Consider the following 16243-nt stretch of genomic DNA (forward strand, 5'->3'; position numbering starts at 1 on the left):
ATGGTGACATGTATGTACTTTGATAATGAAACTTACTTTGGACTTTGAACACACACTGTGCAGGGGAATTTGTTCAACTGGTAGCACACTTGCTCAGCATGCAAGAGGTAGCAGGATCGGTATCTGCATTCACCATTCCTCTTTTAGATATTAGGGGCATTTAAGAAACTCTTAGGCAGATGGATAATAAAAAATGGAGGGTTATGTAGGAGGGAAGGGTTTGATTGATTGATCTTAGAGTAGGTTACAAGGTCTGCACAATATCACGGGCTTAGACGCACTGTACTGTTCACGTTCTATGACCGTTCAAAATGGAGAAGGAGATTTTGTGCTGAACTGATCTGTGTTCTAAATATTGGAATGAGAACCATTGTTCTTTCCAGATGAGAATCCACAGCAGACTCATGGAATTATACTAATTTAGGAATGGAATGGAGTAAGATTTGGGATGTATAGGGTGTCCAGGGAAGGGGCTTGTGAAGGGGCTTGTCGTGTCCAATCTGGGGAAGCTCACTCACCTTTGGTCCCCCTCCCCCCGGACGCTTAGCTCTCACCTGTGGCTCCAAGTTGTTGTTGCACGTGACAGTGGCCACACCCCCGAACACCGCTTTGGCTGGTGAGGGTAATTGGGAGACCTCATACTCTGGTGAGATAGGGACATGTAACGTCATACATCCCAGCATAGGAAACCAGCTCCAGCGGACCGGACAGCTGAAATCTATGGTCAGATCTTCAACAGCCAGGAAGATGGATCTGCAACACTTGGATGAGAGCAAAGAGCATGACAGAGCAGCAAAAACATCCTGGTCATCCACTGCAACCAAGGAAGACCCCTGTTTGTGACACACGTTCATAGGCTCAAGGTCAAGAGAGTGGAACTACCCTTGTGCAATGGCTTTTCCACTTTAAAAACTCCCGCATACAGGACAGATCTCCTACCATATATTTGTATTAATTTTTATTATTATATTAATGTATGCGTGTGTGTGTATGTACACTGAGTGGCCCCTTTATTAGGTACACCTGTACAACTGCTCCTAATGTAAATATCTAACCCACTAATCATGTGGTGGAAAATCAATACATAAAAGCATGCAGACATGGTCAAGAGGTTCAGTTGTTGTTCAGACCGAACATCAGAATGGGGAAGAAATGTGATCTAAGTGACTTTGACTGTGGAATAATTGTTAGTGCCAAAAGACATCCAATGGGCGGCAGTTCTGTGGGTGAAAAAGCCTTGTTTATGAGAGAGGTGAGAAGGCAATGGCCACAGTGCCATTCTCCAATTTTTTAAATATACAGCATACACATACGTACATGGATACAATTGGGTCTTTTAAGAACCTCTTTGATAGGTACATGGAACTTAGAAAAATAGGAGGCTATGCACTAGGGAAATTCTAGGCAGTTTCTAGAGTAGGTTATGTGGTTGGCAGAACATTGTGGGCCGAAGGGCCTGTAATATGCTGTAAATTTCTATATTCTCTATACACCTGTATATATACAAGACCATAAAGTATGTCCTGTTTCATGCACTGGTGAACCCTAAAAGCAATATTCTAGTCCACTGAGAAAGAAAGAAACATTCTTAAGATGGAAGAGAATTTAATAATTCTTCATTTGCTTGATTCAGACCATAAGATAGGAGCAGAATTAGGCTATTTGGCCCATCAAGTCTGCTCTGCCATTTTATCATGGCTGATCCATTTTCCCTCTCAGTCCCAACATCCTGTCTTCTCCCCAACTCTCTTCATGCCCTGACCAATCAAGAATCTATCAACTTCTGCCATAAAAATATACCCAATGACTTGGCCTCCAAAACTGCCTGTGGCACTGAATTCCACAGATTCACCACTCTCCAGCTAAATAGATACTTCCTCATCTCCATTCTAAAAGGACAGCCCTCTATTTTGAGGCTGTGTCCTCTGGTCTTAAACTCCCCCGCCATAGGAAATATCATCTCCACATTCACTCAATTGAGGCTTTTCAACATTCGGATAGGTTTCAGTGAGGTCACCCCTCATTCTTCTGAATTCCAGTGAATACAGGCCCAGAGCCATCAAACATTCCTCATGGCAAGACATTCAATCCTGACATTGTTTTTGTAAATTTCCTTTGCACATTCTCCAATGTCAGCCCATCCTTTCTTAGAAAAGGGACCCAAAACTGCTCACAATACTCTATGACACCTCACCAGTGCTTTATAAAGCCTCAGCAATACATCCTTGTTTTTATATTCTAGTCCTCTTGAATTAGTGGTGTTCACCTTTCTCACCACCAACCCAACCTACAAGTTAACTTTTAGGGAATCCTACACAAGGACTCCTGAGTCCCTTAACACCAAAGATTTGAGAATTTTCTCTCCACTTAGAAAATCATCTATGCTTTTCCTTTTTTTACCCAAGTGTATGACCATATTCCTCCTGACGTGTTATTCCATCTGCCACTTCCTGGCCCATTCACCTATCATCAGCAAAGTTGGCCAAAAAGCCATCAGTTCCATTATCCAAATCATTTTCATACAACTTAAGAAGAAGCAGTCCCAACTGCAATCACTGAGAGCACTTATTCCTGCTTTTTGCTGCCCGTCAATGCTCTATCCAAGCTTGTATTTTTCCTGTAATACCATGGGATCTTAACTTGTAAAGCAGCCTCTTCTGTGCCACCTTGTCACCTTTTGAAAATCCAAATACACAACCTCCACCAATTCTCCTTTGTCTAAACTGCTTGTTATTCCTTCAAAGAGTTCCAACAGGTGTCAGGCAAGATTTTGCTTTAAGGTAGCCATGCTGATGATGGCCTATTTTAACATGTGCCTCCAAGAACGCTGAAACCACATACTTAACAATCAACTCCAACATTTTCCCAAGCACTAAGGTTAGTTTAACTGGCTTATAATTTCCTTCTCTGGCCTCTCTCCTTCTTGCAGAATGGAGTGATATTTTCAACTTTCCATTTCTCCGGAATCATGCCAGAATCAATTGATTCTTAAAAGATCATTACTAATGTTTCCACAATCTCTTCAGCCACCTCTTTCAGAACCCTGGGGTGTACACCATCTGGTCCAGGTGATGGCAACTTCACACACTTCCTCCCCCTGATATTCTTGAACTTTCGGCACACTGCTCTTGTCTTTCACAGTGAAGACTGATGCAAAATACTTATTCAGTTCGTCTTCCACTTCCTTGTTTCCCACTACTACCTCACCAGCATCATTTTCCAGCAGTCCAATATCTACTCTTTTCTCTCTTTTACACTTTATATATATATATGAAGAAACTTTTGGTATCCTCTTTATATTATTGGCAGCTTACCTTCGTATTCCATCTTTTCCTTCTTTGTGACTTTTTTAATTGTTTTCTGCTGGTTTTTAAAAGCTTCCCAATCCTCTAACTTCCCACTAACTTTTGCTCTATTATATGCCCTGACTTTGGCTATTATGTTAGCCTAGACTTCTCTTGTCAGCCACAGTTGTGTCATCCTGCCTGAAGAATACTTTTTCCTCTTTGGGATATATATATACTGCACCTTCCAATTTTCTCCCATGAATTCCAGTCATTGCTGCTCTACAGGATGACCCCTGCAAGTGCCCCCTTCCAATCAACTTTGGCCAGCCCCTCTTTCATACCTCTGAAATGTCCTTTAACCCACTGTATTACTGATACATCTGACTTTAGATTCTATCATATTATTATCATTGACCCCTAAGCGTTCCTTTACCTTTAGTTCTCTGATCAATTCTGGTTCATTTCACAACTCCCGATCCAGAATAGTTGACCCCCCTAGTGGGCTCAACCATCAGCTGCTCTAAAAAGCCACCATGAAGGCATTCTACAAATTTTACTTCTTGGGATCCAGGACCAACCTGATTTTCCCAATATACCTGCTGTTACGTACCCTTGTCAGGTGACTGGGGTTGAAGCTATACTGGACTTGAGGTAATGGTCTTGTGACGGTGGAGTGACATCATTTTCCTGCCAGTAGAGGTCATGTGACAGGTTTTTTTTAACAGGGTATAAAAGGAGGACCCCTCCCTGTGAGGAGGGGCAGTTCGTGGCTGGATTTGCCATGTTGACTTCATGCCTCTGCGTGATTTAATGTTATGACGCAGTTTAGTTGAAAGGTGAAGTTTTATCTAATGCCTAAAGTTTAAAAGGTCATTGCCAGCAGTTTCTTTATAACACTGCTAGTTGAGAATCAGTGGAGAGTGAAGATCGGAGTTCGGGAGTTAAAAGATCGAGGAGAATCGATTTCGATGGTGCAACAGGTTCGACCTTGTTTGATCCTTATTCAGAAGGAATTCATTGACTGTTCTCGTGTTAATCCCTGTGAATAATAGCAGAAAGGATTGGGAACAGTGTTGTAAAGGAAAGATCAGTGCCATTAAGCCGTTACATATCATCTTCATAAAATTCTTCGTGGGAAAAGTTTGATTTGGGAACCAAAGCAACATGACGTGAAAGAGAATTTAAATCATTTTAGAAAGTCTCTCCCTTAAATGGACTATGAGCATTTTGAACTTTTGCAATACTACTTTGAAGAACTGTTTTTGCTACATTGCTTTAAGAACTGTTTAAGCTGCCGCACAGCAGCTGATTTCCGGTTACGTGAGTGATTTGTTTACTTTTGGGGGGTTTGTTTTCAGTGTTTAATAAATGTGTTATTCGTTATAAAAACTCCTGCCTCACTCGTATATTTACTGTTGCTTGAATCCGTAATTGATTGAATTCAAAACTGCATATTGAAATCCCTCATGACTATTGTAACAGTGCACTTTTGACACGTATTTTCCATCTTCTGTTGTAATATGTATGGCACATCTTTACTACTGTTTGACGTCTGGAGATTTTATCCTTGCAGTTCCCTAGCCCTACTCATGATTCAACACCTTCCAGTCCGATGTCACCTCTTTCTAATGGTTTGATTGTGGCAACCCACTTCCCAGTGCACTTGAACCGGCTCACAAAGTGGTGCCGGCCGGCAGAGAGGCCGGTCCCAAAGAGGGCGCCAAGTCTGCTTCACCAGCAAGGGGAAAAGCCCGCGCACGGGACGGGACTGGGATTATACTCCCCCTACAGCATTCCCGCCCGGAGAGGGCGGGATCAGGAAGGCTTTAAAGTGAGGCCACGAAGTTTGAATAAAATCTCTTTTGTAACTGCAGCTCACCGACTAAGTGTCGTTATTCCAGCGCTGTGTGTAGCACACCATTACAATTGGTGACCCCGACGGCCCAAACGATATTTGGACCGGAGATGAACGATGCCACATCTATTCATGCAGTTTCATTAAAACTGCCAAGCTTCTGGACACTGCGACCTCACCTATGGTTCCAGCAAGCAGAAGCCCAATTCCACATTCGGCAGATAACCTCAGATTCCACACGTTACTACTACGTGGTGAGCTCCCTCGACCAGGAGACAGCCGCCCAGGTTGAGCAGTTCATACAGTCGCCCCCGGAGGACGGCAAATACACAGCATTCAAAGCCTTGCTCATAAGGACTTTTGGACTCTCACGTCACGAGCGAGCTGCCCGCTTACTGCACCTGGATGGTTTGGGGGACAGGCCACCGTCGGCTCTGATGAACAAGATGCTGTCCCTGGCCGGAGGACACAAGTCCTGCCTCATGTTTGAGCAGGCATTCCTGGAGCAGCTGCCCGAGGACATACGCCTGCTGCTGTCCGACACGGATTTCAGCGACCCTCGGAAGGTGGCGGCTCGGGCGGACATGCTGTGGAAAGCCAAGAAGGAGAGTGGGGCGTCCATCGCACAGATCACCAGGCCACGCTCCCAGCAGCAGACCAGACCAGGCCAGGTCACAGAGCCCACTAACCCCAGAGGCAGGGGTGAGGAGACCAATGAACAATGGTGTTTCTACCGCCAGCGGTGGGGTGCAGAAGCCCGTTGCTGTAGTCCGCCCTGCAAGTTCCCGGGAAACGCCAGGGCCAGCCGCCGCTGATGGCTATGGTGGCTGGCCATCGGGATAGCCTCCTGTATGTGTGGGACAAGCGGTCAGGATGTGGTTTTTTGGTCGACACTGGAGCCAAGATCAACATCTTACCTCAGACGAGTTACGACACCTGCAACAGGGCACCGGGTCCCACCCTGAGGGCCGCGAACGGCAGCACAGTAAGGACCTACGGCACCCGTACGGTGCGGCTACTGTTCGGCTCCAGCCAGTTCACGTGGGACTTCACACTGGCCGCCGTAGCCCAACCGCTTCTGGACGTGGATTTTTTGCGGGCTCACAGCCTACTGATCGACCTGCCAAGGAAGAGACTGGTACACGCCGAGACCTTTCAGACGTTCTCCCTGGGTGCAGCCCAGTTGCCAGCCCCTCACCTAGACTCCATCACGCTGTCCGACAACGACTTCACCAGGGTCCTGGCGGATTTCCCATCGGTTCTGGCACCGCAGTTCACGGCAGCCATGCCCCGACACGGCATACAGCACCACATCCCAACACAAGGACCACCCCTCCACGCCCGTGCTCGAAGGCTTCCCCCGGACAAGCTCCGACTGGTGAAGGAAGAGTTCAAGAGGATGGAGGAATTGGGGATCATACGGCGGTCTGACAGCCCATGGGCCTCCCCCCTGCACATGGTGCCCAAAGTAACAGGGGGCTGGAGACCATGCGGCGACTACTGCAGGCTGAACGAGGCTACGACACCGGACTGCTACCCCGTGCCGCACATTCAGGATTTTGCAGCAAACCTGCACGGCGCATGGATCTTCTCCAAGGTGGACCTCGTCCGGGGATACCATCAAATCCCGATGCATCCTGACGACGTCCCCAAAACGGCACTCATCACCCCTTTCGGCCTTTTCGAGTTCTTCCGCATGCTGTTCGGCCTAAAGTATGCCGCACAGACGTTTCAGCGGTTGATGGACGGGGTGGGACACGACCTGGACTTCGCTTTCATCTATTTGGACGACATCCTCATAGCCAGCAGCAGTCATCAGGAGCATCTGTCCCACCTCCGTCAACTCTACGCCTGACTGAGTGAATATGGCCTGACAATCAACCCGGCCAAATGCCAGTTCGGGCTCGACACCATCGACTTCCTGGGCCACAGGATTACTAAAGACGGCGCAACCTCTCTGCCCGCTAAGGTAGACGCAGTCCGCCATTTCCCCCGACCAACACAATCAAAGGCCTTCAGGAATTTGTAGGTATGGTGAATTTCTACCGCCGCTTCCTCCCTTCAGCTGCCCAAGTCATGCGCCCCCTGTTCGCCCTGATGTCGGGTAAGGGCAAGGACATTACCTGGGACGAGGAGTCCGCCGCCGCTTTCATTAAAACGAAAGAAGCCTTGGCAAACGCCACGATGCTAGTGCACCCCAGAATGGACGTCCCTACCGCCCTCACAGTGGACGCATCTAACATGGCAGTCGGTGGGGTGCTGGAACAACTCATCGCAGGTTGCTGGCAACCCCTGGCGTTTTTCAGCAAACACCTGCGGCCACCCGAGCTCAAATACAGTGCTTTCGACCGGGAACTGTTGGCGCTCTACCTGGCAATCCGGCATTTCGGGTACTTCCTAGAAGGTCGGCCCTTCACCGCGTTCATGGACCACAAACCGCTTACCTTTGCATTCACTAAGGAGTCCGACCCCGGTCGTCCCGCCAGCAGCGACATCTGTTCTACATCTCTGAATACACGACGGATGTCCAGAATGTCTCAGGAAAGGACAATGTCGTGGTGGACGCCCTCTCTCGCCCTACCATTCACGGCCTCTCCCGGGGGTAGACTATGAAGCATTGGTGGAGGTGCAGCAGGCAGACGAGGAGATCCCTAGTTACAGAACCGCAGTCTCCAGTTTGCAGCTCCAGGACCTCCCCGTAGGCCCAGGTGAGAGGACCCTACTCTGTGATGTCACCACCGGCCAACCCTGCCCTGTCGTCCCGGCAGTCTGGCGGCGGCACGTTTTCGACTCCATTCATAACTTAGCGCACCTCTCCATCAGGTCAACCATCCGGATGGTAGCCAACAGGTTAATTTGGCACGGACTCCGCAAGCAGGTCAGTGAATGGGCCAAAACGTGCATGCACTGCCAAACAGCCAAGGTGCAGCGGCACACCAAAGCTCTGCTGCAGCAGTTCAACCCCACCCACCGGCGTTTCGACCACATTCATGTGGATATCGTGGGGCCCCCTGCCAGTGTCGCGAGGAGCGCGGCACCTCCTGACTATCGTGGACCGGTTCACAAGATGGCCAGAGGCGGTCCCGCTCACCGACACCACCTCCGAATCTTGCGCCTGGGCCCTGATCACCACCTGGATATCTCGCTTTGGTGTACCGGCCCACATTACCTCCGACAGAGGCGCCCAGTTCACCTCCAGCCTGTGGTCAGCTATGGCCAGCCTTTTGGGGACACAGCTGCACCACACCTCTGCCTACCACCCACAGTCAAACGGACTAGTGGAGCGTTTCCACCGTCACCTGAAGTCGGCTCTCATGGCCCGCCTGAGAGGACCTAACTGGGTGGACGAGCTTCTCTGGGTCCTGCTCAGAATCCGCACGGCACCCAAAGAAGATTTGCACACCTCGTCGGCCGAGTTGGTGTACGGCGCACCCCTGGTCGTCCCAGTGGAGTTCTTACCAACCCCAAGGGGGCAAGAGGAAGAACCCGCAGCAGTCTTGGGCAGACTACGCGAGAGGCTCAGTAACCTGGCCCCCATACCCACTTCACAGCATGGGCAGAACCCGACCTGCGTACCCAAAGACCTGCTAAACTGTAAGTTCGTTTTTGTACGATGGGGCGGACATCGGGCATGCCAAAGCGGCCCTATGAGGGGCCACTTACGGTGATCAGAAACAACGGGTCCACATTCATGCTGGACTTTGGGGGGAGAGAGGAGGTCTTCACAGTGGACCGACTCAAACCGGCCCATGTGGACGTGGCAGCCGGTCGAGATTCCGGTACCACGACGCAGAGGCAGACCTCCCAGACAGAGTCCGGCCCAGACTGAGGACATTGGAGGGTGTATCGCCGGTTCTGGGGGGGGGGGGGTTATGTGGTGACCCACTTCTCAGCGCACTCGAACCGGCTCACAAATTGGCGCGCGTCGGCATTGAGGCCGGTCCCAAAAGGACGCCAAGCCTGCTTCACCAGCAAGGGGAAAAGCCCGCGCGCCGGACGGGACTGGGAATATACACCCCCTACAGCATTCCCACCCGGGGAGGGCGGGATCAGGAAGGCTTTAAAGCGAGGCCGCAAAGTTCGAATAAATCTCTTTTGCAACTGCAGCTCATCGACTACGTGTTGTTATTTCAGCCCTGCGTGTAGCACACCGCTACGTGATTTCATTTTTTACCAACAGATTCATGCCACCCATTCTTCCCACCTGCCTGTCCTTTCGACATAACGTGTATCCTTGGTTGTGAAGTGACCAGTTATTATCTTCTTTTAGCCACAGTTCAGTGATGTCCATGCCAATTAGTAACTGTACTGCAAATTCATCAGCCTTATTCCATATATCGCATGCATTCAAATTAAACCCTTTCAGTCCTGTACTCACCCTTCTCAGTTTTGCCTGTCTTTTACATTGCAACTCATCCTATTAACTGTAATTTTGCCCTATCAACAGCCTCTTCTTGTGAGCAGTCTACACACTGCCTTAGCTTGTAAACCAACTACCCCATCCTCAGCACTTTCACTCCAGTTTCTATTCCCCTGCCAAATTAATTTAAACCCTCCTGAACAATTCCAGCAAACCTGCCCGCAAGGATATTGGTGCCCCTTCAGAGGCATCCCTCACCTTAGCAACAGGGAAGCAACATACCATCCACCCACAGAGTGTCGTCTCTGTTCCTCTAATTATGGCATCTGTGATCAGCACTGCAGTTCTCATCACCTTTTTCTCTCTTAAGCCAAAGCACCAGACTCAGTGCCAGAGACCCAGTGACGATGGCTTCCCCGGTAGGTCATCCCCCTCAATAGTATCCCAAGTGGCATACTTTGAGGGGAACGACCAAGGGGGTTACTCTGCACTGGCTCCCCATTTCCCTTCCTTCGCCTGACAGTCACCCAGTTACCTGCTTCCAACAAATTAGGAGTGACTGCCTCCCTATAGCTCCCGTCTATCACCTCCTCATTCTCCTGCATGAGCTGAAGGTCATCGAGCTGCAGCTCCAGTTCCCTAATATGTTCTCTCAGAAGCTGCAACTCGGTGCAGATGTGTTTGTCTGGGACGGGAGATCTCCCAGATTTCCCACATCCCACAGACAGAACAAAATACTGTCCTGAAACCTTTCTCAATAACCTACTGTGCCGTAACAGTTGTTGAATGAAGAATAAACAAGATTATTGTTTGCTTATTATTGTTATGTGCTAAGGTACAGGGAAAAGCTTGTCATGCATACTGTTCATACAGAACCAAATCATTACAACAGTACATTAAGGTTGTAATAGTGCGATCACTCAGGCTGAGTATGATGTTCTCCTAAGGGGTTATTTCCTTAATGGAGACATCTGTGCCTGGCGTTGTTTAATGTGGGGAAGCGAATGCACCACATGGTCCTTGTCAGATTGGGGTCAGGGTCCAGTGATGTGGAAAGAAAGATGACTGAGGCCCCTGCACTGCAAATGTGATGTGCCATCAGAAGTCTGTAAGATATAGGAGCAGAATCAGGCCCTTTGACCCATCGAGTCTTCTCCACCATTTCATCATGGCTGATCCAATTTTCCTCTCAGCCCCAGTTTCGTATCACTTCTCCCCATATCCCTTCATACCCCGACCAAGCAAAAATCTATCAACCCCTGCCTTAAATAAACATAAAGATTTGGCCTCCACAGCTGCCTGGTTTACCACTCTCTGGCTAAAAAAGTCCTCCTCATCTCCATTCTAAAAGGACGTCCCTCTATTCTGATCTTAAAATTCACCCACCATATGAAACATCCTCTCCACATCCACTCTATCAAGGCCTTTCACCATTCGATAGGTTTCAATGAGGTCACCCCTCATTATACTGAACTCTAGTGAATACAAGCCCAGAGTCATCAAACACTCTTCATATGACAAGCCATTCAGTTGTGGAATCATTTTCATGAAACTCATTTCAATCCTCTCCAGTTTCAGCACATCTTCTCTAAGACAAGGGCCCAAAACTGCTCACAATACTCCAAGTGAGACCTTACACATGCTTTATAAAGTATCAACATTACACCTTTGTTTTTATATTCTAGTCCTCTTGAAATGAATGCTAACATCGCATTTGTCTTCCTCACCACAGACTCAACCTGCAAATTAACCCTTAGGAGAATCTCAGCACAAGGACTCCCAAAGTCCCTTTGTACCTCAGTTTTTTTTTGTATTTTCTTTCCATTTAGAAAATAGTTGATCGTTTCATTTACTCTACCAAAGTGCATGACCATACTCTTCCTGTCACTGTGTTCATTTCTTTGCCCATTCTCCTAATCTGTCTCAGTCCTTCTGTAGTTTCTCTACTTCCTCAAAACTAACTGCCCCGACACCTCTCTTCATATCGTGCACAAACTTTGGAACAAAGCCCTCATCCAAATCATTGACATATAAAAAGTATCAGTCCCAACACTGACCCCTGTGGAACACCACGAGTCACAAGCAGCCAACCAGAAAAGGTTCCCTTTATTCCCACTCTTTACTTCCTGCCAACCAGCCACTACGTTATCAATGCTAAAGTCAAACCTTTAATACCATGGTATTGGTAAGCAGCCTCATGTGTGGTACCTTTCAAAGGCCTTCTGAAAATCCAAGTACACAACATCAGCTGATTCTCCTCTGTCTATCCTGCTTGTCACTTCTTCAAAGAATTCCAACAGATTTGGCAGGCAAGATTTTCCATTAAGGAAACTATGCTGACTATGGCCTATTTTACTCCAAATACCCTGAATAATCAACTCCAACATTTTCAGGTCAGGCTAACTGGCCTATAATTTCCTTTTCTCTGTCTCTCTCCCTTCTTGAAGAGTGGAGTGACATTTACAAAGTTCCAGTCTGGAACCATTCCAGAATCAAGTGATTCTTGAAAGACCATTATTAATGCCTCCATGATCTCTTCAGCCACCTCTTTCAGAAGCTGGGGCATTGACCATTTGGTCCAGGTGACCTATCTACCTTCAGACCTTTCAGTTTCCCAAGAACCTTCTCAGTAGTAAAGATGACTTCACACATTTTGTGACCCCCGACCCCTGGAACTTCCACCAAACTAAGTGTCTTCCACAGTGAAGACTGATACAAAATACATAATCAGTTCATCCACCATTTCCTTGTCCCCCATTACTACCTCTCCAGCAATATTTTCCAATGGTTCAATATCAACACCTCGCTTCTCTTTTACACTTTGTATCAGGAGGAAGTTACAATAGCCTTAGGTCCCCTACCACTGGGTTCAGAAACAAATACTACCCCTCAACCATTAGGCTCTTGAACCAAAGGGGATATCTTCACTCAGTTGCCCACAAGTGAAACGTTCCACAACCAATGGACAATTTGAAGCACCCTTCATCTCATATTTCCAGTGTTTATTATTTATATATTTATTACTTTCATTTCATTCTTTTTGTATTTGCACAGTCTGTCATCTTCCACACTCTAGTTGAACACCCAAGATGGGCAAATTATTCTATAGATTTCAAACAACAGACAATGTGCAGATGCTGGAAATCCAAGCAACACACACAAAATCATCAAATCATCAGGGATGCAGAATCAGAAAGGATAGCAAATACGGTATTCAAGGTGTTGTATCTAAATGCGTGTAGTATAAGAAAAAAGGTGGATGATCTTGTTGCAATATCACAGATTGCCAGGTATGATGTTGTGGTCATCACTGAATCGTGACTGAAAGATGGTTGTTGTTGGGAGCTGAACGTCCAAGGTCACATGTTGTATGGGAGATCGAAGGGATAGGAAGGTAGGCAGAGGGGCTGGTGTGGCTCTACTGGTAAAGAATGGCATCAAATCAGTTGAAAGATGTGACATAGGATCAAAAGATGTTGAATCCTTGTGGGTAAGTTAAGAAAGTGCAAGGGTAAAAGGACATTGGTGGCAGTTATATACAGGCCTCCCAACAGTGGCTGGGAAGTGGACCAGAGGTTACAAAAGGAAATAGAAAAGGTGAGTTAAAAGGGCAATGTTATGGTAGTCATGGGAGATTTTAACATGCAGGTCAATTGGGAAAATCATATTGGTACTGGATCTCAAGAGAGTGAGTTTGTTGAATGCCTACAAGATGACTTTTAGAGCAGTTTGTTGTTGAGCGTACGAGGGGATCAGCTATACTGGATTGAGTGTTATGTAATGAACCAGAGGTGATTAAGGAGCTTAAGGTTAAAGAAGCCTTGGGAACCAGTGATCACAATATGATTGAGTTCAACTTGAAATTTGATAGAGAGAAAGTAAAGTCTGATGTAGCAGTATTTCAGTGGAGTAAGGGAAATTACAGTGGTATGAGAGAGGAGATGGCCAAAATAAATTGGAAGGAGACGCTGACAGGGATGTCGGCAGAGCAGCAATGACGTTCGTTTCTAGGAAAAATGAGTAAGGTGCAGGACACGTGTATTCCAAAAATGAAGAAATACTCAAATGATAAAATAGTACAATAATAGCTGACAAGGAAAGTCAAAGTTATTGTAAAAGCAAAAGTCAGGGCAAAAAAGAAAGCAAAAATTAGTGGGAAGATAGAGGACTGGGAGGTTTTTAAAAACATACAGAGAGCCACTGAAAAATAATTAGAAGGGAAAAGATGAAACATTTAAGCAAGCTGGCAAATAATATCAAAGTGGATAGTTTTTTCAAGGATGCTAAAAATAAAAGGAAAATGAGAATGGTTACAGGACCACTAGAAAATGAGGCAGGAGAAATAATACCGGGGGACAAGGAGATGGCTGATGAACTAAATGAGTATCTTGTGTCAGCCTTGACTGTGGAAGACACGAGCAGTATGCCTGATGTTGTAGTGTGTGAAGATGCAGTTACTGTTATAAGGGAGAAGGTGCTCAAAAAGCTGAAAGACCTAAAGGTACATAAGTCAACCGGACCAGAGGAACTGCACCCTAGGCTTCTGAAAGAGGTCATATTAGATATTGTGGTGGCATTAGAAATGATCTTTCAAAAATCATTGGACTCTGGCATGCCAGAGAACTGGAAGGTTGCAAATGTTACTCCAGTCTTTAAGAAAGGAAATTATAAATCAGTTAAACTGACCTCAGTGATTGGAAAGATGTTGGAGTCAATTGTTACAGATGAGGTGATGGAGTACTTGGTGACTCAGGTCAAAATAGGACAAAGTCAGCATGGTTTCCTTCAGGAAAATTCCTGCCTGATGAACCCGTTGGAATTCTTTGAGGAGATTACAAGTAGGATAGATAAAGGGGATGTTGTATATTTGGACTTTCAGAAAGCCTTTGACAAAGTGCTATACATGAGGCTGCTTACCAAGTTAAGAGCCCATGGTATTACAGAAAAGCTATGAGCGTGGTTAGAGTATTGGCTGATTGGTAGGAGGCAGCAAGTGGGAATAAAAGGATCCTTTTCTGGTTAGCTGCTAGTGACTAGTGGTGTTCTGCAGGGGTCAGTGTTGGGACCACTTCTTTTTATGCTGTGTAGAAATTATGTAGATGATGGAATAGATGGCTTTGTTGCCAAGTTTGCAGATGATACGAAGGTTGGTGAAGGGGCAGGTAGTGTTGAGGAAATGGGTAGGGTGCAGAAGGAAAGACAGATTAGGAGAATGGGCAAGAAAGTGGCAAATGAAATATAATGTTGGAAAGTGCAAGGTCATGCACTTTGGTAGTAGAAATAAATGTGGCGACTATTTTCTAAATGGGGAGAAAATCCAAAAATCTGAGATGCAGATGGACTTGGGAGTCCTTGAGCAGAACACCCTGAAGGTTACTTGCAAGTTGAGTTGGTGGTGAGGAAGGCAAATGCAATGTTAGCATTCATTTCAAGAGGTCTGGAATATGATGAGGGATGTGATGCTGAGGCTTTATAAGGCACTGGTGAGGCCTCACCTTGAGTACTGGATCACTTTTGGACTCCTTGTCTTAGAAAAGATGTGCTGACATTGGAGAGGGTCCAGAGGAGGTTCACAAGGATGATTCCAGAACTGAAAGGGTTATCATATGAGGAACATTTGATGGCTCTGGGTCTGAACTCGCTGAAATTCAGAAGGATGAGGGGAGATCTCATTGAAACTTTTCGAATGTTGAAAAGCCTGTACAGAAGTAGATTTGGAAGGATGTTTCCCATGGTTGGAGAGTCTAGGACAAGAGGGTACATCCTCAGGATAGAGGGGCGTCCTTTCAAAACAGAGTTGCAGAGAAATTTCTTTCGCTAAAGGGTGGTGAATTTGTGGAATTTGTTGCCATGTGCAGCTGTGGAGGCCAGGTCATTGGGTGTATTTAAGGCAGAGATTGATAGGTTCTTGTTTGGACATGGCATCAAAGGTTACAGGGAGAAAGCTGGGAAATGGATTTGAGAAGATAGAAAAGAGGATCAGCTAAGATTGAATGCAGACTCGATGGGCCAGATGGCCTAATTCTGCTCCTATGTCTTATGGTCTAAAATGCTGGTGGAACTCAGCAGGCCAGGCAGCATCTATGGAAAAAAGTACAATTGTCATTTTGGCCCCAAAACGTCAACCGTACTTTTTTCCATCGATCCTGCCTGGCCTACCAAGTTCCTCCAGCATTTTGTGTGTGTTGACTCTATAGATTTATTGAGTGTCCCTGCAAGAAAATGATTCTCAGGGTAATGTATGGTGACATATATGTATCTTGAAAATAAGTGTATTTGAACATTGATCTTTGATGCATCCAGATAGGTAATTTCCTTTGCCTCCTGAGGAAGCAGAGGCATTAGTGGGCATCCTTAGCTGTGACGAGTAGATGGTTGGACCAGAACAGGCTATTGGTAACGTTCACTCCCAAGAACCTGTAGCACTCAGCCCTCTCGACCTCAGCACTATTGATGTTGGCAGGAACATGTGCACCGCCCCCTTCCTGAAGTCACTGATCAGCTCTTTGGTTTTGCTGACAGTGAGGGAAAGGTTGCTGTCAAGACACAGAGTTACTTAGCTATTATTTACGTAGCTTAGTTATTTCCTTCCAGTAATCCAACTCATCGCTATTTGAGAAATGCCTCACTTCAGTGGTATCAACTGCAAACTTGCAGGACGAGTTAATTTATTAGTTGTAATAAATTAATTTTCCAATTCTTCTTCATTTTACCAGGAAGTAAATGAGTAATAGTTTTAAA

At 46.4% G+C, this 16243-nt stretch overlaps 1 long non-coding RNA gene across 1 annotated transcript in view; it reads right to left on the minus strand.

The window, feature by feature from the left end:
* Positions 1-560: 560 nt before the first annotated feature.
* LOC132402256 (uncharacterized) overlaps positions 561-16243 on the minus strand; it is a 37313-nt gene continuing 21630 nt past the window's right edge. The window contains exon 3 of the long non-coding RNA XR_009514861.1: positions 561-761. This is a non-coding gene — a long non-coding RNA (uncharacterized LOC132402256). The remainder of the gene's footprint in view (positions 762-16243) is intronic.

This window comes from Hypanus sabinus, chromosome 1 (assembly GCF_030144855.1).
Source record: "Hypanus sabinus isolate sHypSab1 chromosome 1, sHypSab1.hap1, whole genome shotgun sequence".
Lineage (NCBI taxonomy): Eukaryota > Metazoa > Chordata > Chondrichthyes > Myliobatiformes > Dasyatidae > Hypanus > Hypanus sabinus.